This window comes from Hakea prostrata, chromosome 1 (genome assembly GCF_041222555.1).
Source record: "Hakea prostrata isolate BN-2017 chromosome 1, UWA_Hpros_2, whole genome shotgun sequence".
In the NCBI taxonomy this organism is placed as follows: Eukaryota; Viridiplantae; Streptophyta; class Magnoliopsida; order Proteales; family Proteaceae; genus Hakea; species Hakea prostrata.
In genome coordinates this window covers 11,606,540-11,634,022 of record NC_142600.1, presented here as the reverse complement: position 1 = coordinate 11,634,022, position 27,483 = coordinate 11,606,540, and the positions used below count along the sequence as shown (strand labels likewise).

General features: G+C 36.3%; 1 pseudogene across 1 annotated transcript in view; it reads right to left on the bottom strand.

Annotated features, from left to right (window-relative positions):
• The window catches only part of LOC149027482 (uncharacterized), a 29,214-nt pseudogene extending 3,053 nt beyond the window's left edge, over window positions 1-26,161 (bottom strand). Inside the window, exons 1-17 of the transcript XR_016172988.1 lie at window positions 26,033-26,161; window positions 24,643-25,844; window positions 15,375-15,464; window positions 15,012-15,197; window positions 13,838-14,046; window positions 13,298-13,369; window positions 11,375-11,518; window positions 11,208-11,279; window positions 11,015-11,086; window positions 10,150-10,224; window positions 9,545-9,604; window positions 9,309-9,377; window positions 8,946-9,017; window positions 8,072-8,158; window positions 7,820-7,887; window positions 4,591-5,094; window positions 3,897-4,055 (exon numbers count right to left, since the gene is read on the bottom strand). The product of XR_016172988.1 is annotated as an uncharacterized LOC149027482 (transcript). The remainder of the gene's footprint in view (window positions 1-3,896; window positions 4,056-4,590; window positions 5,095-7,819; window positions 7,888-8,071; window positions 8,159-8,945; window positions 9,018-9,308; window positions 9,378-9,544; window positions 9,605-10,149; window positions 10,225-11,014; window positions 11,087-11,207; window positions 11,280-11,374; window positions 11,519-13,297; window positions 13,370-13,837; window positions 14,047-15,011; window positions 15,198-15,374; window positions 15,465-24,642; window positions 25,845-26,032) is intronic.
• Between the last annotated feature and the right edge of the window lie 1,322 nt (window positions 26,162-27,483).

Here is a 27,483-nt window from a genome sequence, read left to right as displayed (position 1 = left end):
ATAAGTATAAAAATTCATTATTGGTCAAGAATGACAAATGGTTTGGTGACATTTGTCGACAATAAATTATGGAATGAAAAACAAGTTTGGTATGTCAAAATGAAAATTTTCTAGAAATTAATACAGAAAAAAATCGTATTAATCTTAATATTAACAATTAACTAATTACCAAAAAATGCATCAAATAAAATATTAGCTAAACAATATTCTTATAAACTATAAGTTTTCCAAAAAAAACAATCATACTTACTACAATATCAATGTAATGTCTACTAAAATTAAAATTACATCAAACACTTATAAAGAAAATAAGTATCAATACATTCATCATCTATCCTAATAAGCTTCCATGATTTGTTCTGCAATTTTCTTTCGATATGCTTCCCATCGTAATTGTTCTGTGCGGCCTACCACATTGGCAATGTCCAAGACCTCATCATCGGCAATGGGTACTGTTGTGGGCAACTAAGGTCCCAAGTCCCCCCCCCCCTCGGGAGAGATACACCTCCCTCGGGCTGGTGCATCTCTTCCTTCATAAAAGGTCCCGAGTGCCTCACTCGGGAGAGATACACCCCCTTGGGCTGGCTCATCTCTTCCTTGACAAAGGTCCCGAGTGCCTCACTTGGGCCAGATACATACCCGACTTAAGTTGGTGTATGTCTTCCTTGGCAAGCCACGCTCGAGGCGGGTCTCAAAAGACCCTCTTGACTAAGTCAAGGAGAGTTAGTTACGAATAACTACTCAGCATATCCGTTCCGATAATTGGGGAGATGGGTCAACAAATAAACGGCTCTATCTGGTGCGACAAAGAAGGAGCCGTTATTCAAAGGATACTCCACTCACTCTTCAACTGTCGATTCGGAACTCAAGGAAGCGCCGCCTCCAGGTAACCTATATATAAACCCACCTCCTACATGGAGAAAGGTACGAGAACTCATCTAATCAATTACTCATTACGTTCTTGAGAACTCTCTCAAGAACTCTAATTGTTGCCTAGGCTGACTTGGGCGTCGGAGGCGGTTCCCCGGCCAAAACTTGGCCGGACCGTTCTTGCTTTCTTTATGTGTGCAGGCATCCCAGTTATTCCAACTTGGCTGAAGAGCTCTTAAGGTGATCATCTCAATATCCGGCCCTCGAAGAAGTTCTAGACGCAACAAGTACCAAACTAGAATTGATGCACTTCTTTGTTGCTTCTTTTTCTTTTTCTTTGACAATTCACTTGGCAATTCATCATCACTTGAGTCATCAATATCCAAGTCTGCAGCACTATTAGAAGCAGATCCCATATTTGATGGTGGTTCATTTTCACTTGTGCAAATGGTACCACTCCCATCAGCAACAAATCCTTGAAATAATTCTCGTAGTTGTTCTTCATATTGTAAAGGACCATTCTTGACTTGCTTTCCTTGGGGATATTTCTGCAATTTTATTAACTTAAAATAATTATCTCCTTACTCCATCATTGAATAAATAGAATGGAATAACTTGAAAGTTTGAGTTTGGTTGAAACCTGTGGACTGGAGCTTGTGCACCAAGAAAAGCCAAAAAAAAGAGAGGCTGATTTTGCCATTGTTCTCTGCCCTGCAAATCTGATTCTTCCTAGTGTCACCTCTTCTCCTCACCAGCTCTTCACCACATTCAGCTAGGATAACAACTGAGCTGTTTTTATTGTATTAAATGGCAAAATATCATCCACGGAAACATGCTGTAGTTTCACTTACATTAAAGGAAATTACTGTGATTTCGAAAGCAATCAATCTGTCGACAATTAAAAAACCATACAGTACCAACGCAACGATGCAGCACCATTAACTTTGATCATAACAAGAAAGAAAAAAAAATTCACAAAAATCTATACACCAATACAAGAAATAAAGAGTGAATGCCCATCTTTACTAGTTGCAAAAACAGTAAGGCAGATATAGCAATGCACAATTCGAAGATCACCAAGGCTCTCCTAAATAGATGGAATATTGATACAAACAAAGGCTTGTCCTCTTGTTTGCTCCTATACATTTGCCGTTTCAGATTCTCTTCCAATATAGATCACACCAAACCTACCAGAAGGAGTTGAGAAACCAACCTAGTGGAAGTTCTCACTCACTGAACTCTGCTCTGTTTCAACATTCCAAAGCTGAGGAAGAATCAATAATGGCTGGCCTGCAATACAACTTCTTCCCCACTGACTTGCTTAATCCCTCTCACTTGGGTTATGCTTTGAAGGGAGACATGAGAAACCATCAACCTGCACTTCACCAATCTGATTCTACAACTTCAAAGGAAGATGAAACCATGAAATTCAAAGCTGCTTTGCTTCGAATACAGCAAGTTGACACCAAAGCTCAACAACCCCTTCTTACTCCTGTTAGCCTTAATGCCAAGCAAATCAGAGATGGGTTCATTCGTTAAGAGGAATTACAACTCCGTTCTTCTTGATCGGTTCTGGATTTCTTTGTTTCTGGAGATTAGTAACTCATCTAGTCCGGAAGTTTGTCATTAAACAGCATAGCTAGTAGTTTTAGGTCTTTCTTTTTTGGTAAACCAATTTGTAGCCATATTTGCAGTTCCTTTTCTTTCTTTCCACTTCATCTCTACTAACAATCCTTACGCCATGAAGTAGCAGTAGCGAGAAGCTTTGAAGGAGAGCGAATTTGAGCAGCCACCGTTCAAACTTCAGAGTTGAGAAGAAGTGAGAGCTCGGGTTAGGGTTTGAGAGGGTTTGGGAGCGACTTTTATAAAATAATGCATTTTTATCATTATACCCCCATCTTGATTTTAAAATTTCAAGTGTGCCACCGCATAAATGAAGAGAATGAATTGTCCCTCATAATCCACAATGGACTTTTAGTCCATTATGGATTTTGAAGGTTTTTCTATTATTTTAAATAAAAATCAAAATGATAATAGATGCCAAATCATTTAAAACAATGAAAAAATCTCATAATAGACAATGAGAATTGATACAAAAAAGAACCTATGTGTATGCCACAAAATTAAGGGTATAATAGTAAATATTAAGCTTCTTTTTTTTAATAAAAAATACAAAATAAATGCTATTGAATGGAAATATTGGATATTCTCCAATAGATAGCCACACTTATCCCTATCCTCTCTTCTCTTCTCTCTTGTGTTGCCCACTGACAACCAAGCACTTCGTTGACAACAATGACAACCAACAGATAGATATTGCCATGTGCATTGTCTTACATCTTTTCTTCCTTTTTTTTTTGCTTTCAAAATCTTGTTTCTTCATTTTTTTTTTATTTAATTTTTTTTTTTCTTTTCTTTCTTCTAGTTATAACTGTTGGTTCTTCCAGGTCTAAAATTGTTACATAAGACACTGGACTTATTGATGTCAAGAGATATGCCATGAGATACTTGTGGTGGGCAGTTTGGATTAATTAGTTGATGTTGTAAATCTTATTATGGGCCTTGCAAACTCATGTTTGTCAGTCTTGATATAACAATGAGCAGGGTCGAGATTGGGAACAATGTAATATAAAGATCAACCATACCCATTTTTAATTAGAACAAGTTGGAGAATGTTGTTTCAAGACTTGCTAAACATTCACTAAACTCATTACCTCATAAGCGAAGTTAATGGGTATCATCAAGTCCTAACCTAAAACAACACAAACCCCTCATAGTTACCAGCGATCACTGACTTCAATACATTGTTACAACTGTTTGTCCAAAAGCTCAAGCTATTAAGCGCAGGTGATTACAATGTATCAACCCACAACACTCCACCCAAAGGCAAAATCTTTTAATTTAGCAATACAAAAGGCAATTTATTATCTATTCCAAGATCCATGATCACCTTAATAGGATAGATACCACAATTAAAAAATCAAAACATTTGAGATGAACTTATAAATCTTTATGGAGATACTCACATTGGCGTTTTCTTGTCAATGCCTGCTGGTTTCTCATAGCTCTTCTCATTATAAGGAGAAGAATAATCGCAGCTAATGCAGCAGCACATGCAATGGCCTCTAATATAATTCCGGCCAGCGCACCCTTGCTTAGCCCAGAGATAGGGCTAGCAACATTCACTGCCACAGAAGGGAAACAATCATTGACCAGATGCTAAATGATAATGCTCAATCACATCATACTACCACAAGATTAAAGTTTTGATCAAACTTTAGCCAAGAATCTTAATGATACTTCAAGAGAAGACTTTTTATGTAGACACCGTGACCATTGGAGTCTGTAGGCACTGGGTCCAAAGGCCTAATGGAGTTCCCGCAGAGGAGAGAGAGCACACTGGCTTTTGGATGACAAGATAAGTCTGACAAACTCCGGGGAAAGGAAAAAGGACAGGAGCTCAAATGCCCAAGTACTAACCAAACAGGAACATTCTAGACCTAGGGTTCTCCTCGGTAGGAATGACGAATGGATATGTTCTGCACAAGGTCCAAGTTTACTGTCATGCGAGTGCTAGCCAATTTTTACAGAACCGGAGGATTTGTGCTACCTACTAAAGTCCTGTTTACTTCAAGTAAAGCCAGTCACCAAATCTGCCCCTAGGAAGCGAGACACAGAATCAATTACTTAAGCCTATATCTTGTTTATCAGCTTACGTACCATTCTTATAAGGTCCCAAAGAGAGTGAAGTTGAGAAGTTCATATGGTCCAAATATATCACTGTCAGGAATTTTCCAACCTGTGAACATGCCCTTGATTCTCTTGATCTCGCTGGTGTTAAATGTATAATTAACAGGAAACAACTTCACGTACATCCTGAGTCAAGGGCTTCTTCCCAGATAAAAGTATCAATGGCCAGCTGATAAAGAGCCAATTCAAGGCCTGAGGACAAGTAATGATCAAACAGAATCTCATATGGACGGGAATCTGTGAACCCAGGACTTTTTAACCGATATCCAACCCAAAGTGGTGCTGCACAGGAACAGTTTAAAGGAGGTGCAGGAACATATTTGTATCCTTCATTTTCAGGACACGATTGAACAGGACAATCTGCCGTGTTGTTTGCTGAATTTGTGTCTGTATTGTTGACACCACTTATAGATGCACAAAACTGGGCTAAGGTGACTTGATTCGTAGACACGCATACAGGATTCCCTTTAAGACCGAAAATCATACGGAAAACTACTGCAATGATCGAGAACCTCCCAATATCTGACAAATTTAAAAGAAAATCAACAAATAATGGATTTGAAAGTAAAGAGATACATAGGCTTCCATGCCCAAAGATGGGACCAAGACCAGGACACATTGGTCATCAAGTAAGAAAACAACAACCAATTTCAAATTCATCAAATGAAAAAACCCCATGATACATTTGAATTATCATAGTGTTATTGTGTTAATGCTGAAAACAGAATTGCCAATTCACTGGCCATTTCAGAGATTGGATGTTGTGATATTACCATAGAACAAAATTTGAAAGAAACTCAGGTTTTGACCATGTGGAAATGCAAAATTTAAGTTGAAACCTAGGAAACTTCACGGAAACTTGGGACTCTTTTCCTGCAAGTTTCGACAACAAGTTTTGACACGTTTTAGGGAGTATTTTGGGAGTGGGACTCGCATATAAGCTAATTAGAGCAAAAAATAACACATCAACACATGCATTTTGCTTTAAAAAAAATCAATGTAGATATGTCATTCAAAGTCATAATATATATAGAAAGGCTTCTGATAAATACACTATAAACATAACATTCAATATATAACTTCTAAGTTCAAAACTTCAAATACAAAGTAACTAATTTTTAGCCTAAAGACACATTACTTATAACCTAAAATGTTCCCAAACTTTGGAGATTTTTTTGCTAATTAAAAAATATTTTTATAATTAAAATATTAATTATTAGTAACTATTAAATACATGATATCAAAATTAAGCAACCTAAAATTAACTTGGACACTATCATAACGTAGATTGAGTGATGGTGTCTCACAAACATCAAAACAAAGCCTACTACATCATGTATATGTAAGTTATTTTGAAAAATATAATTTTGTAGGTACTTTTTGAAAACAGAAAAATAAAGAAATAGTAACACAGTTCAAAAATTAAATCTAACAACATACATTTGTAGATCCAGCTACTAGGGACAACATATATTAAATTCCAAAAAATCCAACACTAGTTGAGCATGAAACAAGAAAAAATAAAAATTTGGAGAAATTTTGATTGCCTTGAAAAAAACCTTAAAATAGCCACCAAGAACTATAGAAATCACTAAGGCACCATTTGTTTGCTGAATCTGAAGTGGGTGGGAAAAAATTAGAAAAATTAACTTTTCCATGAAATCCCAAAGAATGGCTTGGTTGGTTCACTGGGCTGGGAAAGTTGGCAGACAAACTTCCTTAATTTAAGGAAACTTGTTTGCTGAGGTGGCATGCTAACTTTTCCACCCCATCCCTTTTCAAAATCCAACCAAATAGGTGGAATTTTGTGAAAAAATGTGAAAAACAACAAAGTGGGACCCGCATTTGAATCTTTTCTACAAAATCTTTTCCTTTTCTTTCATGTTCCCCCACCCCACTAACTATGGGTCCCACATGTTTATTTTTTCCACCCTCTTTTTTCCCACCCCACAATTGCAAACAAACAATGCCCAAAGGAAGGAAGAAAATGGCTTAAAATGGGCTCACAAAGGTCTAAATAAAAGAGAAAACAAAGGGTTGAAACTTAAGATTCCGCTTGGGTTTCATTCTAAACTCTGCAATTCCCAAAGTTTCGATCAAAACTCATGACTTTAAGTGAAAAAAACCACTTGGTTGAATGGTTTCGACCAGGTTTTGCACGTTTCGAGCAGTTCTGACAAAATTTCTCAGGTTTCGATGAAAACCGATGATTTCATTTCGGTATCCACAAGTTTCGTTTTGACATTTTCAAAATGGAAAATTTTGCTTGTTTCGAGGAAATATTGTTCCATGGATATTACTATGGCTTTTATCGGATCTAAAAGTCAACTTGGTGATATGTTTAGCAGGGCATTTTTCGTCTGGTTTTCCTCATAGGTTATTCCAAGTTGGGCATGGATCATACTTGTCAAGGAGCCACCTCACTGTCTAGGCGCTTTGGTAATGCTAGGGACCCAAGTGTCGTCGCCTTGTAGCCTAGGTGCCATGTCTGGTTGATTTTCTCCCACACCCCCTTGTCCCCCCCTCATCGCCTAGACACCAAGACAACTATAGCATGGATTGACGTCTATGTTCCACCAGAAGAGTGTTGCGATATAGTTATGTATGGTGATGTTTGGTACATGTAATGACAATTAAGTATACTTAGGCATACTTGGTGATGTTTAGCATCCACGGTGAAATTTAAGGAGTGTAATCCAGTTGTACTGGATGTGGGGGTCCTATATTAGTGTAGGATGTATTTGTTGATGAACCTAAAGGATTCTCTATCTATTTCATACCATGCTTCCCTGCTCTTTAAAAAACATCCACATAGTACCGCAAACTGATTCTCTTTCTTTTTAACTTTTACTCGCTTATTTTGAAGCACTGCTCTAACCTGCTCTGGTTCTGCTACAAAGCCCAGATGACTGTCAATTAGGAAGCCACTCTTAAGATGCATGGAACAAAGTGATTTACAGTTCAACTGAGCAAGGGTTTTGTTTCTAATCAGTTCTCATTTTTTTTCTTTTTTACTCCATTATTTTCAGTACTGTTCTAACCTGTTTTGGGTCTGCTACAAAGCCCAGATTATTGTTACTTAGGATTTAGTAAGCAGCTTTGAAGATGCTTGGCTCAAAGTGAATTACAGTTCAATCGCAACATAAAGAAGATTGAGTCAGGCAGATAATAAATCCAGTTGCAAATTCGGACACCAACCTGATGGTGACATTTGGAGGGACATCAAGACTGCCAGAAATATTTGTTAGTTCATTATTCTGGAAATCCCTGGAAAAGAAATGCAAATACCAAGTTTCAGCAAGAGTTCTAGTCAACATCAAGTGTTAATACATGATTGTGTAACACATGGGACCTTGATTCTTGGTAATATACAGAAGACACTAACATCAAAGAGAAGAGAAAAGGCAGCGGTAGAGAAAGAGAAGTGTGCTTTGTGGTATAGAAGTCTTACAAAGTAAGTGTTTCAGTATGACTGGAATTCCCATTTTGCCAGATAGTGGATGAAACAGAACCATTCAATGAGTTATTTTCTAATGACCTGCAACAAGAAATACAACAACAACAATAAGCCTTGTCCCAACTAAATGGGGTCGGCTACATGGATTCTTGCCCTCCAATCAGTTCTGTTCAAGGCCATGCTAGATACAAGGCCTAAGCTATACATATCCTTTCTCACCACTTCTCCTAAGGTTATCTTAGGTCTACCCCTAGCTCTTCTAGTTCCTTCAATATGGATTATATCACTTCTCTGTAGAGGAGCATTTATAGGTCTCCGTTGAACGTGGCCATGCCACCTCAAACGACTTTCTCTAAACTTATCACTTATGGGAGCAACTCCCAGACCAACTCTAATATGATCGTTTCTTATCTTATCCATCCTAGTTTTGCCACTCATCCATCTTAGCATCCTCATTTCTGCTACACTAAGTTTATCTATATGATTCTTTTTAACAGCCCAACACTCTGCACCGTACATCATAGTTGGTAAAACAACGGTCCTATAAAATTTTCCTTAAAGCTTTAATGGAATGCGCCAATCACATAAGACCCCGGACGCACCTCTCCACTTCATCCACCCTATTTTAATTCTGTGGGAAACCTCATCTTCCAAATCACCTCTTTTACTTATGATTGAACCTAGGTACCTAAAACAATCACTCTGAGGAATCTCTTTATCGTCAAGTATCACCACCTCATCACCTGCAACAAGAAATGAGTTACTAAATAAACCCAGATAAATAAGCTATTTGAACTATGAGCTGTAAATGATGTCAACAAATATTACTAGACTAAATAAAGGAAAAGAAGATCTGAAGTATACTCACAATATCTGGAGATGAGGCAGACCCGAAAAGTTACTAGGAATAGGTCCATGAAGATTGTTGTGTGACAGATCACTGCACAAATTATCCATATAATTTCTTGTTTGTATTAAGTCAAGGAAATCTTAGTGGTGTCATTGTCGAAAAAAGACTCCTTCAAATTAGGGGCACTTTGTATACCAATGGATTATTAGAAAGGTAGCAGTTTCACCAAAAGGGTTACCAATGGGAAAGTTACTTTATCTGTTGATGGATGTTCAAGTCATATGGGTCTTTGCTTGGTTCCAATCTTGACTTTAAAAATTGCACAATACATTACGTGACTTCAGATGGATCATATTTTTCATGAGAGGAAATCATACTTACATGGTGGTAATATTGTTGGAAAGCCTATTTGATGGTATAGACCCATTAAGTTGGTTGAAGGCGAGATCTCTGAAATGTGATTGTCACCAGCAGAACAAATTCACCCATTAGAACTAAAGCATGATAAGAATATGTGAATATGGTGAACATGAACCACAACTTACCCCTAGAAACAAAATTTTGCATCTATAATTTAACATAAATAAATAAACCAACAATGATACCAGTGAACTTACAAATAGCCAAGGTTTGGTATACTGGTTAGGTCTGGAATTGGTCCTTGTAAGCTGCAGTTCCTGAGACTCCCGAAAACTCAATGGTAAAAATTAAAAACTTCCACCACAACCTGAAAGCTTGGTTTCGGCGACATGAGAGGAATATGCACATTTTTCTGTGCCATTCCAAATGCATATAAAGCATCCATAACTTGAGAGATAATGGTCAGTATAAAGGCAAAACTCCATTAGTTTGAAGAAAAGTGCTGTGTTTGTCTAAGGTGTGATTTGAAAGCCATGACATCGTGTTACAATCCATAACACAAAAACAGAGTTGACTGAGTAAGCAGATCATAATAAAAATCCATATCCAGTCCATCGTAAATTCAGGGTAAAGAAAAAAAATCTGGGGATATGTTCAACATACTTTGGCATGGTCACTGAAAAGTAGGAAGGAGAAACAAATTTTTTGTATTAACAGCAAAAATCTCTAAATCTTATTCTCTGTGAATATGTAAGTTCAAGAGCCTGACCTATCTTAAATGTTTCAACTAAAGCAAAAAAATAATAATAAAAAGATATATAAATAAAAACCAAATTTACAAGGCATTGAAAAAAGCACTTACAATTTCAACAGTTTTGTCATGTTACGGTAAGAAGCTGGAATTGTGGCCCCAGGAAAATGGTTGTTGTCAAGTTGACTGCACAAGAATGTATAGATATATTACAGAATAAGGAAGTCATGAAAGTTATCCAGAAGAGTAATCATGCATCTGAACAATGAAGCAAATTTAAAATTTCATCATACAGCATAATGTCTGCAAAAGAATGGGCCTGCCGATAGAGCAGGGTAGAAAGCCGACAACTCAGTACCCTGGGAACATGGGTGCCGCAGAGCTTCTTCAATTTTTGTTTTTTAATAGACGAAATTCTATTTCCTACCCATGAGTAGCATCTTGTTTTGATTGATAAAAAAGAGAGTTACTTTATCTTCCTCTTATGGCATGGTATTTAATGTCTCACATTATTGATAAATGAAGGAGATGTGTAAATACAATTGTAGCTCAATCCTTATTATAATGTCAGAAAATGCAATATATTGATGTACAATAAGATAGTAAAATAAGATGAACAAATATTTTATAGCCTTTATTGCAAAATTAATGCAGAGCAAACAATATCAAAACAAAAATATTGCTACATTTCCTGGCATATCAAGAGCTAACCATGATTTCTTATAGTGGCATATTTCCCAAAGAAAGAAATCCCAGTATTTCAACAAATATTGAAAATTAATAAATTTTGAGATATCTTTAGTGTTGATTCTCTACAAGACTAACTACACTTCTCACTGCTCGCAACTTGCTTTCCGTTTAGAAAAATGAGAATAATAACTAAAAGACAGTCAATAGTTGTCTAAAATTGCAAAGCAAAGAAAAATAAAAAATGAGTCTAGAATGTTCAAGGAATTATATAAAATAAGGTTCATACATAATAAGCAAGTTTGGCAGTTCAGAGAACTCTGCTGGAAGATATCCCGATAAGTTGTTGTTATCAAGAAGGCTGCACAAGATTCAGTTGATAGCAACAGAGTTAAGACTAAGGGACCCAGTCTTAAGACTTGTAATGATAAAAAGAGAATGAAGAACTTAAAGTGATAAATGAGGAGAAGCATAAAATTTACAAGTGAACGAGACTTGGCAATCTGTGAAGCTCAGGGGGGATTTGTCCACTAATTGAATTATTGTTCATGTGGCTGCATGAGACACCAGAAATCATCATAATGGAAAAGAGAGATTAGGTAACTAAAATAGTGATATAAAATTAAAGTTACAGCATAAAACCACTGACAAGTGCCTTGTTTTGTTCAAGTAAGCAAAAGATTTAGGCAATGGTCCTGATATTTGATTCTGGTCTATTTGTATTCTGTCCAATTGAGGAAGATAACCAAGCTAGTCAGCCAGAGGTCCCGTTAATTGGTTTCCATTCAAAACCCTGCAAAAAAAAAAAAAATGCACTAGCAGATCAAATATGAGAATTCAAGACCAGGAGTTTCATTTCTTTTTTCACTTTTTTCTGCCAACTACGTGTAAAGTCCGGAGAAGAAAATCAAAGCAATAAATTATATTCTTGAGGAACTAAGTCTTCACATAAACCAGTTAACACATAATAAAAATGGTGAAAGGTTTCCTGCTCTGCACATCTGCTTGTGCCACACATAATGGTGATGGCAATTCAGTCCTAACTCCTACAGATAATTGGGAAATCATTTGGGTTGACCATGTGTCAAAATTCAACCTCAAGTTCAGCCTGTACTACCATATATGTCCATCATGCACCATTCAGAAATCCAATATTTTCTAATGCTTTGTTTTGCCAATTGGGAAACTCAGTTCTGGCTGGACATGACATGTGACCTAACCTAAGAGTCCACCAGTCCCAAAATTTCAACACTAACAAATCTGCATGTGGAATATATTGTGTGCAGACCAGGAAACCTCAGCCCATAAAAGATACGTACAGCAAATCTGCGCAAAAAAAATTAAATGTAACAACCTAGTGTCATGATTTTGTCACATGGTGACACTTCTCTTGCCACATTGTGAACTTGGATGGGTGTGTTAAGAATATTTAAAGGATCACTATTTTGTTGACATTAAGATGGAAGAATCAGCCAGGATTGATCCAGCCAATTATAGCCGAAATCACTGATCTTATCTTAAAGATTGGCTGCTATCAAGCTGAACCACGCAATTCAGATCAGAATAAGTCTTTTACATCCTAGACCGTTTATTCATGTGAAAGGATTCCACAAATAGCTCAAGGGGTAAGTCTAAGCCTGAAAGGAGGATGGTACAAGTTCAGAAAAGAGATTTGAAGTTTATAAAATTACATGAATTCCATTTCAGTGTCATGGAATTTAATGGCATTTCTGTAAATTCCTGCCAATCTAAACCTACTTTTAAGTCATTTCCCCTACTTTTTTGGGGCTAAAGTTGACCAGAGTAATGGTGTTGTGTCCTTCACTGAAACAAACCTTGGTTTCACAGGGAACCGAGACGAAACCTTAAGGGAGTTGGCAAAATTCCAAGATTCTTACTGGTTTCAACAAGATATTTCCAAAAATTTGATAGTTTTAACCAGTAAATACCAAGTTTTTTCTAATTTCAACAATCCCAGTTTCAGTAGTTATGACTTGTTTCAACAAGTTTTGGTAGTTTTGACCAGTCCATCACACGTCAAAATTTACCCAAAAAGTATCCGGTACCCTGGTTTCAGCCAGTTCGACCAAATTTCAGCTGGCCCGTGTAAACCTTAGTCAGCACTGAAATCTTTATCTATGATGTGCTCTTATCACATTGATCCACCCATATTTTCTATGTCAGAAGTCATTATGAATACCAAATGTAAAATCCAATGAATAGCCTGGTATTACTCATATCTGCTGATGTTTAATGACAATTATATGGCTGTGACATTCATTAGCTGGTCTCCTCAACTTCATGCTTCGATCAGCCTAATCTAGTAATCTGTATTGAGCTTTGGCACTGGATCAATCCCAGTATATTTGCCATACTTGGACAAAAAAAACTGGTCAAAACTCATACAGCTTGGCTTAACCCCAAAGTTAAGTATCTCTATGGATAAATTAATAACTTAGATTTTCATATATTAAATTCAAGTTCTGAAGGACTGGGTAAGCATTCAAAATTCAAATAGTAGTAACATACCAGAAAGTCTAACCACATATAAAAGAGTACTTATTTAACCTACAGGAGTATCAGTGTTTTGATATTGCCAATCTCCTTTGGTATGCTCCCACCAATTTGGTTCCACATAAAGTCTCTTCCAAAACCAAAAGAAATAGAAAATTGATTAGTACAATAAGAAAATCAGCAGTTTTGAAATAAACAAGTATGCAGAGCATAGTTCAAAAACTCACTGAAATTTCACTAATATTGGTACTTTCAAGATGATGCAGGAGTGAAACCAAAATCAGCAGTGTTTCGATGAAACTTTACTAATTTGGTCAAAATCTTGCTCATTTTGGTGAACAAAATGCACTGTTTTGTTGAAATTTTGGTCATTTTGGAAATTTGTTCGCAAAATGTCCAAGCAAAATTCATGGGAAAAATACCTGCCTTGACAACAATTTGGTACTTCACTCTTTTGAGTCTGACCGAAATGGCCTACTGATATGAGATTCTGAACTATGATGCAGAGCAACAACCATGTGCAAATACATATATCCACAATGTCAAAGTTGAAACTAGCTATTTTGCAGATTATGGTTTAAGATGCGTTGTGCCTCACAAAATTTCCATGTATGACAATTGACCAAGCTCAGGTGCTAATGTTCCAGAAAGATTCATATTTAAAAGTTGTCTGCAAAAACAAATAAGAACAAATGAGCGACAATAGCAATATTTAATAGTTCGAATATGCTCTATTGGAAAAGAGAAGTTACAGTACAAATAAATAAACGATCTATTCTTAAAGGAGAACTTTCCCAATTTTTGAAGTTATGCTGCATCCATGCAATCACTTGTTAGCATGGAAAAAATCAAAGATTGAATCTGGATGATATGTATGCCACAATCAAGCACAGTTGATTTCTATGCAGAGAAAATAGAATATATTTCTCATCCCCTAGGAAAATTCTCTTTCTTTCAAAGATTTGTGAATACTCACACACAGTTATTGGCTGTACGTTTAACAAATCACTGACTTTCAAAGTTCTAAACTTCACATAAAACTAGTATGCACATGCTCTTCTTGCTAATTCCATCAGAACATGAGGGGTCAAAACATGTTTCAGCACTCTAACCAAAGTCTACATGCAGTCAAATATAGCATATTAGACATTAGTTAAGAATTCAACTAGAAAACAGAACTAGGTTTCCATGATTTATCCACTGTTAAGATTAGAGCTAATCCTCTTTGCCTGCCTACGTTATATCAAGAACTGTAACAACAATTTTACAAAGCATCCCAAACCATAAGCTCAAAATTCAACTTTTAAAATAGGTTCTTACTCTGATATAGAAGAAATATGATGACATCAAGTAAAAGCTCACCAAGATAAATGAATAATCAATTACTGTCCCCCTCATCCACAGAGACAAATTAAAGCAGCCGCCTTAGAAACAAAATATAAATGTCACCCATCCATTATGAGAGGTAGCCAGTCATAGTTCATTCAGTAATGGAACCTAATCACCATATTTGAAATTTCAATGACATCCCGGCTACTTATTTACCATATAATCCTGCACAGTTCTCAAAATTTTCAGGGATGTAGAAGATTCTCTTTTCTATATGCATATAACATATTCTGCTACCTCAACTATTTTCTTACATTATGTTTTATAGAGGGTTTTTACTTCAAATTCAAGAAGCATTTCTTTGAGGGGCAACAAACTTGTGAGTATGTAAAAACATTTCAAAATGCCTAATTTTGTAAAAATCCTTTAATGCAGCACTATACCAGAAAATATCCAGTTCCAAAGTTGAACCCTACTTGACAAAATTTATTGGATACAGTACAGCACTCTAGAAATTTGTGCTCAGTCTCTCCAAAGAATTGGCAAATCATAGAAACCTCAAAGAGGAGATATGAATCCGCCAGAATAATGTTCATCTTGCTCTCACATCCTCTGACAAGAGACACACCCTGAGATGGAAAACTAGCAGAAGTGTCTTCATCAATCAAACTGGTAACACAGTAAAATAAGATATCACATGCCTTTGTTAAGAAAGTTAGGTTGACTTTAAAGTCTAGATCAAAATAAGGCTTGCATGGGATGCTTTTTCTGGAATCTAGGCTGTCGAGTACCATTTAAGAATTTACCTGGCTGCTATAGTAAAAGATTTTCCAGTTTGGAGGATTGTACCTCGCTTTTGAATAGGGTGACTGTTTCATCTTAAATGACACTCCTATCTGTTTTTTATAGATAAAAAATAAAGCAAACTTCAATCAAACATAAATTTCCACAACCTCAAAGCAATTTAATCTTATTATACCTTTGGGAGGAGGCAAAACTGAAAATCAAAAAGAATGAAAATGAAAAGAGAAGCCTTCATAGTCAAAATCTAAGTGAACTCATGCCTATAAGTTCCACAAAATAAGCAGGTAGGTAGGAATTATGCTATTCACACGACTAAATAAACTCTGGACTACGTCCATTCAGATCTGTGGGGGTCATCCAAAGTTCCTTCAAAGGGGACCGGTTTCAGGTACTTGTATTCATGATTATTCCAGGAAGGTCTGGGTCTACTTCTTGAAGCACAAAAATGAAATATTTATTACTTTCAAGCAATGGAAAATTTTGATCAAGAAGCAGATTCGGAAGAAAATTAAAAGATAAAGAACCGACAATGGCCTAGAATTCTGTGAATGAGACTTCAATGAATTCTATAAGAATGAGGGAATTAAAAGACACCGTACAGTTGTGAAGACACCTTAACATAATGGAGCTGTAAAGCATATGAACAGAACCTTGTTAGAAAAGGCAAGGTGCATTTATCAAATGCAAGTCTTCGCAAGGAGTTTTTGGGCAAAAGCAAAAAGCAAAGAAGCATGGTTGGCGAATAGATCTCCCTCACAACTATTGAGTGCAAAACTCTAGAGGAGGTATGGTCAGGTAAACCTATTGATTATAGTAATTTAAAAAATTTTACATGTCCTACTTATGCACATGTGAATGATGGGAAGTTGGAACCTAGAGCTAAGAAGTACATTTTTCTTGGGTATAGATCTGGGGTTAAGGGATTTAGGTTATGGTGTCCTAATCCAAATAATCCTAAATTTATTATTAGCAAAGACGTAGCTTTGATGAGTCTGCTATATCGACTCTTAGAAAAGAAACTCATCCATAGTGATGAAAGTCAGAAAAATTCTGGGGAGAAGGTGGAGTTTGAAGTGGATCAAAGCACAATAAACTTTAGTTCAGCCGCCCACTGTTACTAAAGAAGGTGCTATAGAGAATCTAGAAGGAGTAAAGCATTGCCAGAAATAGGCCAAGGAGGAACATTAGGTCACCACAAAAATATGGGCATGCTGAAATTGTTGCTTATGCGTTGTCCGTTGCAAATACAATTGAAAACGGTGAACCTACAACATATTCAGAAGCTACTTCTTCAACTAATTCTTTGAAGTGGTTGTCGTCCATGAATGAGGAGATTGAGTCTCTTCACCAAAATCAAACATAAGAGCTTGTTAAACCACCTAGAGGGAAGAAAATTGTTAGTTGCAAATGGGTTTACCAAAAGAAAGATCCACCACAGATTATGGAGATGCTAGATACAATGCACGGTTAGTTACAAAAAGGCTACAATCAAATACAAGGAGTTGAATTTTAATGAGGTATTTTCACCTATTGTTAAGCATAGTTCCATTCGTTTTTTGCTTGCTTTAGTTGCAATGCAAATTTGAAGTTAAGAGCACCTTTATGTGAAAACTACATTCTTGCATGGTGAACTAGAAGAACAGATTTATATGCATTAGTCTCAGGGTTTTGTTGTAGAAGGAAAGGAGGACCAAGTTTTCTTGTTGAAAAAGTCTCTATAGGGTTTAAAGCAATCTCCCGAACAGTGGTATAAAAAGTTTGATTCTATTATGGCTACTTTAAGATACAGTAGGTGCAAGAATGACTATTTTGTATTTGTGTATACTTTAAAAAACTTTTTGATGGTTCATTCATATATTTGAATTATATGTTGATGACATGTTGATTGTTGTTGTTAGAGATATGGATGAGAACATCAAGTTGAAACAACAGTTAAGCACTGAATTTAAGATGAAAAGACTTGGGGGCAACAAAAAAATTCTTGGCATGATAATCAAAAGGGATAAGAAGGCAGGAAAGCTTTGGCTATCTCAACAAAATTACATTGAGGAGGTATTGGTGCACTTTGGCATGAAAGATGCAAAACCTGTTAGCACTCCAACTGCATCTCACTTTAGATTTTCAGTTGTCCTATCACTTACACAGATGAAGAGGTGAATTTTATATCACGTGTTCCATACTCTAGTGCAATCGGTTCCATCATGTATGTTATGGTGTGTACTCGACCTGACATTTCACAGGCAATTAGTATGGTAAGTAGATTATTATGCCAGCAAAAAACTCATTGGGAAGGAGTGAAATGGATACTTAGGTATCTAAAAGGGACCTCTAGGGTGTGTTTGGAATTTGGGAGGAATGGTGACAGATTAACAGGTTATGTTGATTCAAACTATGCAGGTGATCTTAACAAAAGATCATTCACGCGATATGTGTTTAGGAAGGTTGTGTGATCAATTGGAAAGCTACTTTACAGGCTACAGTTGCATTATCTACCATAAAAGTAGAGTATATGGCGGTGACAAAAGCAATTAAAGAAGCTATTTGGCTTAGAGGCTTGATTGGAGAGCTCAAAGCACAGTTCAGGAGGTGACTATGGTCCATTGTGATAGCCAGAGTACTATTCATCACTTAACTAAAGATCAAATGTATCATGAGAGGACGAATGACACTGATGTTTGGAATCAATATGTCAAAGAGGTAGTTGCTGAAGTCAATATGCAAGTGTTGAAGATTGGTTCTGAAGACAATCCACCTGATATGTTGACAAGGCCTTTATATATCTTTGAGTTCAAGCATTGCTTGGACTTGATTAGAGTTGGTTGCATTAGAGCTTAGCCCATGATGGGGCTATTAAAGAAGATGAAGATTATTCAGTTTAGTGGGAAAATTCAGGTCAAGGTAGAGGTTTGTTATGTTATGACCCGAATTTTTGTACCCAATTTTGAAGATGGACCCACACCAACATATTTTGGTGAGCAACCCGAATGACTTGTTTTTGGAGATCTGTGGCCAAAGCGGAGGGCTTGGGTCGACTTATTTACCCAATTGGAGTCTATATATATGTATTTTATGTTCGCCTATCACATTATTAAGATATTTGGGATTTTCTGTTGGGGCTTTGGGTGAGAGTTATTGTAACGTCGTTCTTGGCAATAGGTTGTGAGATCTCCTTTTGTTCTTCTACATGGTGAAAAACTCTTCCTCTTCACACCGTGGACGTAGCACCGCATTGGTGTGTGAACCACATTAAATCTTTGCGAGTCTTCGTTTTGTTTCTATTTTGATTCACTATTTCATGGTGTTTGTTTTAACACCGACCAATGAGTTCATTATCCCTATAGCAGCTAGTTGAAATTCAGTTTCTATTTTTAGAAGTGACATCTCAGCATTGAGCCATCAACTTGGCCTGATATTTTAACGGATTGTTCCACACTAATAGACCTCCATTAATTGGAATAATGGGCCTATCCAATTACTTTTTACTTACATTGATTTTTGGTTAGAACCCTAGTTTCTCAGTCCTGCAATAATCCAGATGATGTCAAACAACATTGAAGGTTCACTCAGTCACAAAACAGCTTCTGTAACCAACGAATGGCACTGCTCAACAGGCTTAAGGCTGGTTTTGGTTTTGTAGGACTGGTGGATAGGCATAAAATTTGCGTTAAGTGAGGGACAAGAATGAGATAGTATAAAGATCCAGGGATTAAATAATATCAAGGGCGCAGCAGATTTAACCTCCACCAATTTCAAAAAAAGTGGACAGGTATCAGGTCTACAGCAGAATTACCGTCTGCTAATCTCAAAAGTGGCAAGAAACCAGGGTTTCTAAAGACTTTTAGGGAGATTTCTTGTAGCAGATAATCAGCTGGATAGAATGGGTGAAAGTGGGATCAAGTGGGTGCCTTAGTCAAACGTATGCTTAAAAGATTAAAGGAAGTTGATGGCTAGAGTGGGCAGAAGGGGGTGATTGAATTAACAAGTACAACATAGGCATAAACCAGAGCAGCAGCAAAGGTATTTTGGTTGATGGAGAAGATTCTTTTGTAGCTAGATCACTAGTAAGGGATGAAGAACAGCTTAACGGAGACATCCTGGATGTCCCGCTGCAAGGTGGCAGCCAGATCATGCACCGGCTACTTCCTCCATGCATCAAACACCAAGAGAATAACTTCATCAGAAGTGTGCAAGCTGGACAGCATTGAGAACTGAAACCATGGGCTGCTTGCCGTCCTGGTTGTTCTAATATTAGAGAGAATGGCAAGGAAACATTTTGTAACTTAAGAAATTTGGTCCTTGCTTGGTTCACAAAACACAATCAGTTTCTAAACTGATGTGACCTAATTACTGATGACTACTACTTACAAAATCAAAACTAAAAAGGTTGAACCAAGTGCCGAAGGCTTCCACATGGTTCCGCCCAAGCAGAGTTGAAAGGGGCATTTTTCCAACGTAGTCTTACCTGAACAAATTTTCTGAGAGGCTTTTTCAATACCTTGACCTCAGGCTACAACTGTAGTCCTCCTAAAATGAAATAGGAAGCACAAATATTAACTTGGTCCACATAAATTGACCATAACATAGACTAAAAGCATCTGAACCAAGCAGTTCATTGGTTCACACATGACCCAAAACATAAAAATACAACAAAACCCATGTAGAACCTGGTCCAAATTGTGGCTCCTTCTACTGTGACTGTACCCTTGTCTCCGCATCATCAGTGTTGGTCTTGTGTATATTTCCTATGGTCAAGTATGAGACCTGAGTTTTATTAACTTGTGTCCAAGGGTCTACATACTCTAGCGTCAAGAATCAGACCTGAGTTTTCAACTTGCTAAGTTTCCAAGGGTTTGCACATCCTGACATCAACCTTATTCCTAAAATGTCGATCTGGTACAGGTGATCAGAAATAAAATCTTGATTTTGCAGTCATGAGAAAAATTAAACATATAAAATGAAATACACCTTCATAGTGGCCATGACATTCAGGAGTTGCACAAGTCAGTATAGCAGTACAGGAATGAAAATATAATTAATCAAGTAGACTTACAGGAATGAAAATATAATTAATCAAGTAGACAGCAAAAACATAATCTCAAAAACTCAAGATGAATATGGATCTAGAAAATGCCTTATTAAATCTTAAGGTTAAAAACAACATGCTTTCTCAGCATGAATATGTGGCAACATGCACAAGACAAAGTTGAAAATAGAGTAATCCAGAAGAAAGTACCAGTCAGAACTCCAAAAGACGACTAACAGCCACCAGTGTAAGACCATATGTTTGGTTGTCAGGAAAGTGAAAAATGGGCAAAAAAGACAGAAAAATACATAATAAAACAAAAGTTATGATGACACCAGCAAGTTTAGCTTTCTCTCTCCTCTTTTTCAAGACATAAAGTTTGTCTTCCTGTCTATTCTTGCTGACCAGATATACCCTAAGCGACAGAGCTTTGTCTTAGACGAGGAAATGAAGACAAGCACATTTATTTCAGTTTAGAAATCTACAATAATAAATCAATACACAAAGCAGTTTAGTATGTTATCTTCTTTAATAGGGCTCAGTCAATAAGACTGCACTATATTAGGAAGGGGTGCAGCAGGGAAAATCAAAGAAACAACAAAAAACAACCCCTTAGACAAACCGGTACTCGCTTGAATCAAGTTGAAAGAGACATGAGAAAGATTTTCCTTTACTGAATTGCAGGGCCTGATACTTGAGTGAAATAAGGACACTAACTGCATGGCATCTATGCAAGGTTCATTCACTTGCCAGAGCCTTACAGCATCCAAATACAAAGAATAAATTTTCAGGGGCCTCCACCAACAGAATCCCTCAAACCTTTAGCTCCTCGGTCCTTCAAACTTTAACCAATTTCAGCCAAATGATGGAAACTGTAGAAGCCAAATCTCCAGCTGATTGCTTATATACACACTGAATTTTCTGTTCTCTTTTTTAACCCCTTAACCTGCTTCACCTGTCCAGAAAAGACACTGTCCTAACCTCCACAACCTCTACTGTCTTCTATTCAATTTTCACTGAAATCTGAACTTCACAAGTACAGTTTCGAAGTATCCTACATGAAGTAGAAGTTACAAAAACATATTCAGAACTAACCCATCCTCTACTTCCTCTAGCAGACCAATTGTTTTCTTTTTCAATCATGCCTTTGTTGTCACTGCAATTGAGTTGCACATGAATTTTACATCAACATGGTACTTAGGCTTACCCCATGATTTCCAGCCATCAGGGGCTTCTTATAGTAGTTTCTTTAGCAGTAGTCACTCTAAATGGATTTCAAATCTAACCATAAGGGTTTAGTTGTTATTTGATATAACTTCCTTTCTCTATTACCTGATCCTGGATAAACAACAAGAAGTTTCCTACTATAAAAAAAAGAGAGTTAAGTATTTGCGAGACAAGAACAAACACAAATTGAAGGAAGGTTAAGGGAGAGAAGAGTAAAGCAACCTTTAGAACCCAGATATAAAAGCACATATCCAGCTTGAAGCTAAAAAGAAAGTCATCAAAATCAATCAACCCAAATAAGCAAAAGAAGTGGGCAGTTCATACCCTATAATTTAATCAAGATGTAAGACCAACAATAACAAGGCAACCCCATCAACAACTATCCCATCTCTTCATCTCTTTTTTAACTTTGGGAGGGGGATGCCCATTCTTAAAGAAGCATTAAATCCACTGTCCTCCCCTAACAACCTGCCTACTGAAGATAAGGTTCATATGATACAACCCTTGGATCAAGGTCAGCAAGAACCCAGGAAAGACCACTTCATTCTAGATCTTTTTCAGGAAGTCAAATAAATCCAAAATAATAGTGCCAAAACACTTCCCACCAATAACAAATCTAGACTAAAAAATGATCCATTAAAAAATCACCTTTATGAGATTAAACAAGTCTAGATATTATCATGGTAAATAGTGAGTGGCGACCATCATATACCTAGATGCAGACCACAGCAAAAATAAGACTTCAGTTACATTTTAGCATAACCTTTTTTTTTTTTTTTTTTGCCCAAACATTTTAGCATAACCTAAGGAAGTGTAAGATTAGGCTAGTAATAAAACCCCAATTTAGAAATGATAACCAAACCTTATCCAAATTTGTGATATCTTAAATCAGAGGACAAAATAGAAAGATTAGTTGCATTCTTATATCAGATAACAAATCTCTCCAATTTCGGCGAACAAATAAATAACAGTAGGAACCAGAAGCAAGCTCATCACTGGAACCAGTAGTTGCAAAACATATGAAATTAAGCTTGAATATATTATTTTCATCAACATCAATTACATTAAAGTTAATCCCATCCAAAAGAACCAGTGTGTAAAATTCGCAACTCTCAGTGTTAGTTTCTGTTTCAAACAAACTTTAAATTGGGAAGAACAATAAAAAAACCAGGGATGATTAACCTGAGTCACTCCATGACTACTTTAGCCCCAAGAGCCTTCATCTTCTCAATAATATGCTCCCCTTCCTCCTTTGACACGCCTGTTTTGAACACTGCTGGCGTCTTCTCAACCAAATCCTTTGCTTCCTTGAGATCCAAATCCGTAAAACAACAAATTTCCACCCTTAGACATGGAGAAGCAACAAATTTCCACCTTTTTTTTTTTTTTGGCTAATAGGATGGAAATAAAATGGAGGAGTCTCATCAGCTTTGGTTTTTGCAATGGCGATGACAATGATTTCCTAGAGACTTTAGATGAATTGGTGTAAATGCCTGAGTTATAATTAGCTACTGGTTGAACTCCCAATCACCTACTAGTTAAGAAGTCGAGACATACAATTGCAAGTATACGATTGCAAGTATATGGTATGTCCTTAGGAAATAGATACATCTCATGTTATGATGTTATCTATCAATGTGTACATCATATTAACATTTACAATACTATACTACCATGATTCGTTACAGACACCCAAGGATATGGTATCTCATGAGTGTCTCTCTGCTCTACCTTAAACCTTCCCAAATTAAGCAATTTTACAACTTTTAACTAGCCTACATTACAAAAATAAAAAAAATTTATTGCAACAAGACAATTTGGTCTTAATAAAATATTTATATTTCTCATAATTTCATATTAGAAACCAGAATTAATTTCATAATTCCAAATTAAGGAATTAGCATTGTTGAATTAAGGATGAGCATATTGCTGGTTATTATATACAATCAAACTGCTACTCGATTACCAAAAAAAAGAAAAAGAAAAACTTTACTCGTAAAGAATGTAGCAAAAAGGTCTGAAAATCCTACTCCGCCCAACCGCTCCTTCATCTACCTAAACTCTAGAAGTCATATCTCCTCATCCCCCCACCAGAAGTCTTCCCCAGTTCTCATCAATCATCACCTTCCACCAGGGTTAGTGCCATGCAAGATTGTTAATGCTAATTATATAGTTCATGGATCAACCCATCTGCCTTTTAGATGCTAAAAATACGGATTTAGGGCTTGGAATTCATCATTCACTTGAGAAGATACAACTCAATTACCACTCATTCTCTCTATCTAGTCGTGCTTATTTGTTATACATCAATATACTATTTTTATCTTTTGATCTTATTATCCAAACGGAATGGCCTTTGATGATCTTGGAATTAGAAAGGGATGCAACAAGACAATAGCAATTTGAGTTTTGTTGAATTTTTTAGGATTTAGTCTTTCTAACTGAGACTTGTATGGTTCCTTTTATGGTGTAATCTCTTTCTTCTTTTTTCCCATTTAAATTTAATACAATCAATCTTTATTTAAAAAAAGAAAAAGAAAAAAAGAGAGAGATTATTTATTGTATAAAAGGTTGACAACCTAATTGGTGCATTGTAATATATGCATTGTAATATATTCAGGGAATTGTTAAGATAGAGAAGTTAGTGGCTAGTTGTTGATATATTCATGAATGTGGTCAAATTAATTACACTTGGTTAAGAGGCGAGTTAAGTAGAGGGAATTTTCATTAATGATGAATTTGATTCTGTTTGTCCAAATAAAACAATTTGATGAAACAAATGAACATTGTAAAAGTCTGGAAGCCAATCAAGGAAAAAATAAAAGGGAACCTGTTCAATTGATAAAAACATAAAAGTACAAAAAAGAAAAGAAAAAAAAAATATGCCCCTCCTCAAAAGCTCTCTAAAACCCCTTCTTTCTACTAAAAAACCGGTGAGAACCATACAGGTTTATAAAAACATGAATTTGAAGCATTTAGGAAAATAGCCCCAATGCTATTATCTTTTAAGTGAAACACACCCAAATCATAACAAGCAGCTCTCTCACGTCTTCTTCTACGTCTTGTTGTTCTTGGTAGAAGATGTTCAAATTGGGAAGAACATGGAGGTTTATGTTGAAAGTGACCTGTAAAATATATAGAGTTTCCTTCAAATCCTGGATAGTCGAATGCCGAGACAGAAATACCAGTACTTGTGTCAATAAATAACATTTGATCGCCCAAGTCTTCAACCTTAATCCAAAGCACTGGTGTGGTAGATCTAACTTATATACCTTGAACATAAAAGTTGTTGGAAGATAAACATGACCCTGACGCATGACTTTGGTCCATCTTGCAACCACTAGCAACTCTCCGCAACATTCCACCAAATAAAGTGAACTATATCGACATCGACGATGATCCAATTGTTTCATCGGTGGAGGGGCAATGTTACAACTTAATTGTTCCATCAGTGGAGGGGCAATGTTACAACTTGTTTCCCTTGGTTGAGGAGATAACTTCAGAAGTACAAGATCAAAATTGAACTTAATCATATAGAATTTTCCTTGATAGACGATGAGGTCTCCATATACAATAGGTCCTGGTTCTCTAGGGTTGCATGTCAAGGGAGTCCATGCTCTATCTCCCGGTCTACAGAAGGCTAAAAGACGGCCCGAATAAATAGCTATGACCCAACAATCATCCCTTGCCAAAGAAGAAGGGTTTTCATCCAAACTGGAATCATTAGCAGCAGCAATAGAAGGAGACGACGACAACATAACTTTGGGAATATTATACGTTGGAAATAAAAGTAGATGAGGAATAGTAGATCCAGTTGGAAGTTCAATACGGATAAGAGTAAATGGATTCAGAAGGAACATCCTTCCGTATCCCCCATTACCCAACATTATCAACCAACCCCAGCTTGACCCACAACAGCGAGCATCACGGAATATTTCAGGCATCTTTAACCTAAAAACTTTGTCATGGAGGAGACTGAAAAACCCCCGATGAGGATAATCATGATAATCATGATGACACAGTGAACGATGATGATAAGGACAGTCTGACTCCATGTAGGAAAGCATGAGCCATGGTAATTGAGGTTTGAGGAGAAATTGATGATGCCGTCTTTTGTTGTTGTTGGCAGCAATGGTGATGGATTGCCATTCCCGGCACACAGAACCGAAACGATGGAAAGCCACCAAGTCTAATTTTTTTATTATCATAATCTGAATTTCATCTGGAAGTAGGGCAACAGTATTAGTAGGGATGATACCATTATTCTCAACACCAGAATGGCAGTTTAGGGTTGAAACCTTCAACCGCTTACTAGTATTATTTGAAGTGAAAGCCATGCATATAAGCTAAGTTACAAAGAAAGACTGTGAGAGAGAGAAAGAAAAAAAACTACTGAATTAATTAGAGTACCTGTACTCTGTATGGAGGGAAGTGGGATGTTGTTGAAGAAGAAGAAAGAAATCACCGGCTCCGCTCCCTGGGCTCTACCACCACCGTATTTTATACTTCTTGGTTCTAGGTTTAGACTCTCGCAACCCCTCCCCCTCCCCCTCCCTGTATATATATATTAAAATCTCTCCTTTCCTTTTTCGAGTAGGATTTAACTTCTTTAGTCTTTACCCATCTGGCTTTCCCACTTTTAATATGATTATGATTTTGTTGCAAGTTACACGTTTTAACAACACCTTTTTTTTTTAATACCGCCCATTCAGACGAAACTTTCTTATCCATTTAAGCAATTATTATTGATTTAAACTAGAATCAAAATCCAAACACCCTTAAGATATTTTTATTTTTATTTTTTTTGTCAAAAAAAATAACTCCTCTTTTTCTCAAATTTCTAATAATTTTTTTTCGTTATCTTTTCAAAATGGTCCCATCATGGAAGAGTCTTTTTATCTCCACTCTTCTTTGGGTTCCACACTTCCACTTGCAACCTTCTCTATTTAAGGATGTCAATTCGGTGCGGTACTAATAAGGTATCAATACCATACTGAATTTCAAAACCAAATATGAAAACTATACCATACCAAATTTATACGATACAGTATAAAAATTATATTTTGCAGAATCGTACTATAAGATTTCAATGCAAAAACGGTGCTTATAAACAATGTAAATATGGTATAATTTCGGTACGAAAGAAAACATTCTTCTCAATATAATTTTTTCCTTGCATATGTAAATATCTCAATAGCCAATTCAATTGAAGTTTAATGCATTTCCATCAGACTAATGTCACTAACCATGTCTACTAAATCAACATAACGTTAAAAATAAAAGCCGGTAAACTAAGATATGACCGTACACAAAATGTTTCAGTTTAGACTTAAAGACTAAAAGGCAAAGGCAAGGATAAATTAAACATATGCAGCCATTAATTAGTTGGTTAGATGGGTAGTGGCATACTAGAAATTGGATCATGACAGCAGTGGAGGATCAAGGAATTCCTAACATTAGGATGTGAAACATTCTCACAACTTCAAATATATTCGTTTGTCAAAAACACATTTAGCTTTATTCAATTTGAAATCAAGCAAGTACAAGGAGAACATGAAACAAATTAAAACAAGATTTTTCAGACTAGAAGTAGAAACTAGTAGGAGAGATGCCTGGGTGAATTAATCAATACTGAAAAGAAAAAGAAAAAGAAGGAACAATGGGAGGGGTTAGCCAAATAGGAGCAATGAGTCACCTTTCTGATAAGCATGCATTTATCATTATTTATTTGAATTAATTTTCCATATTTAGTTAATTAAAAGAGAGTTCATTGAGTATTTTGTGTCCTTTTCATGAATAATGTGATTTTGGTTATTACAGATAATGTGGAGCAAAGTTGGCAAATATATTAGATATTGGAG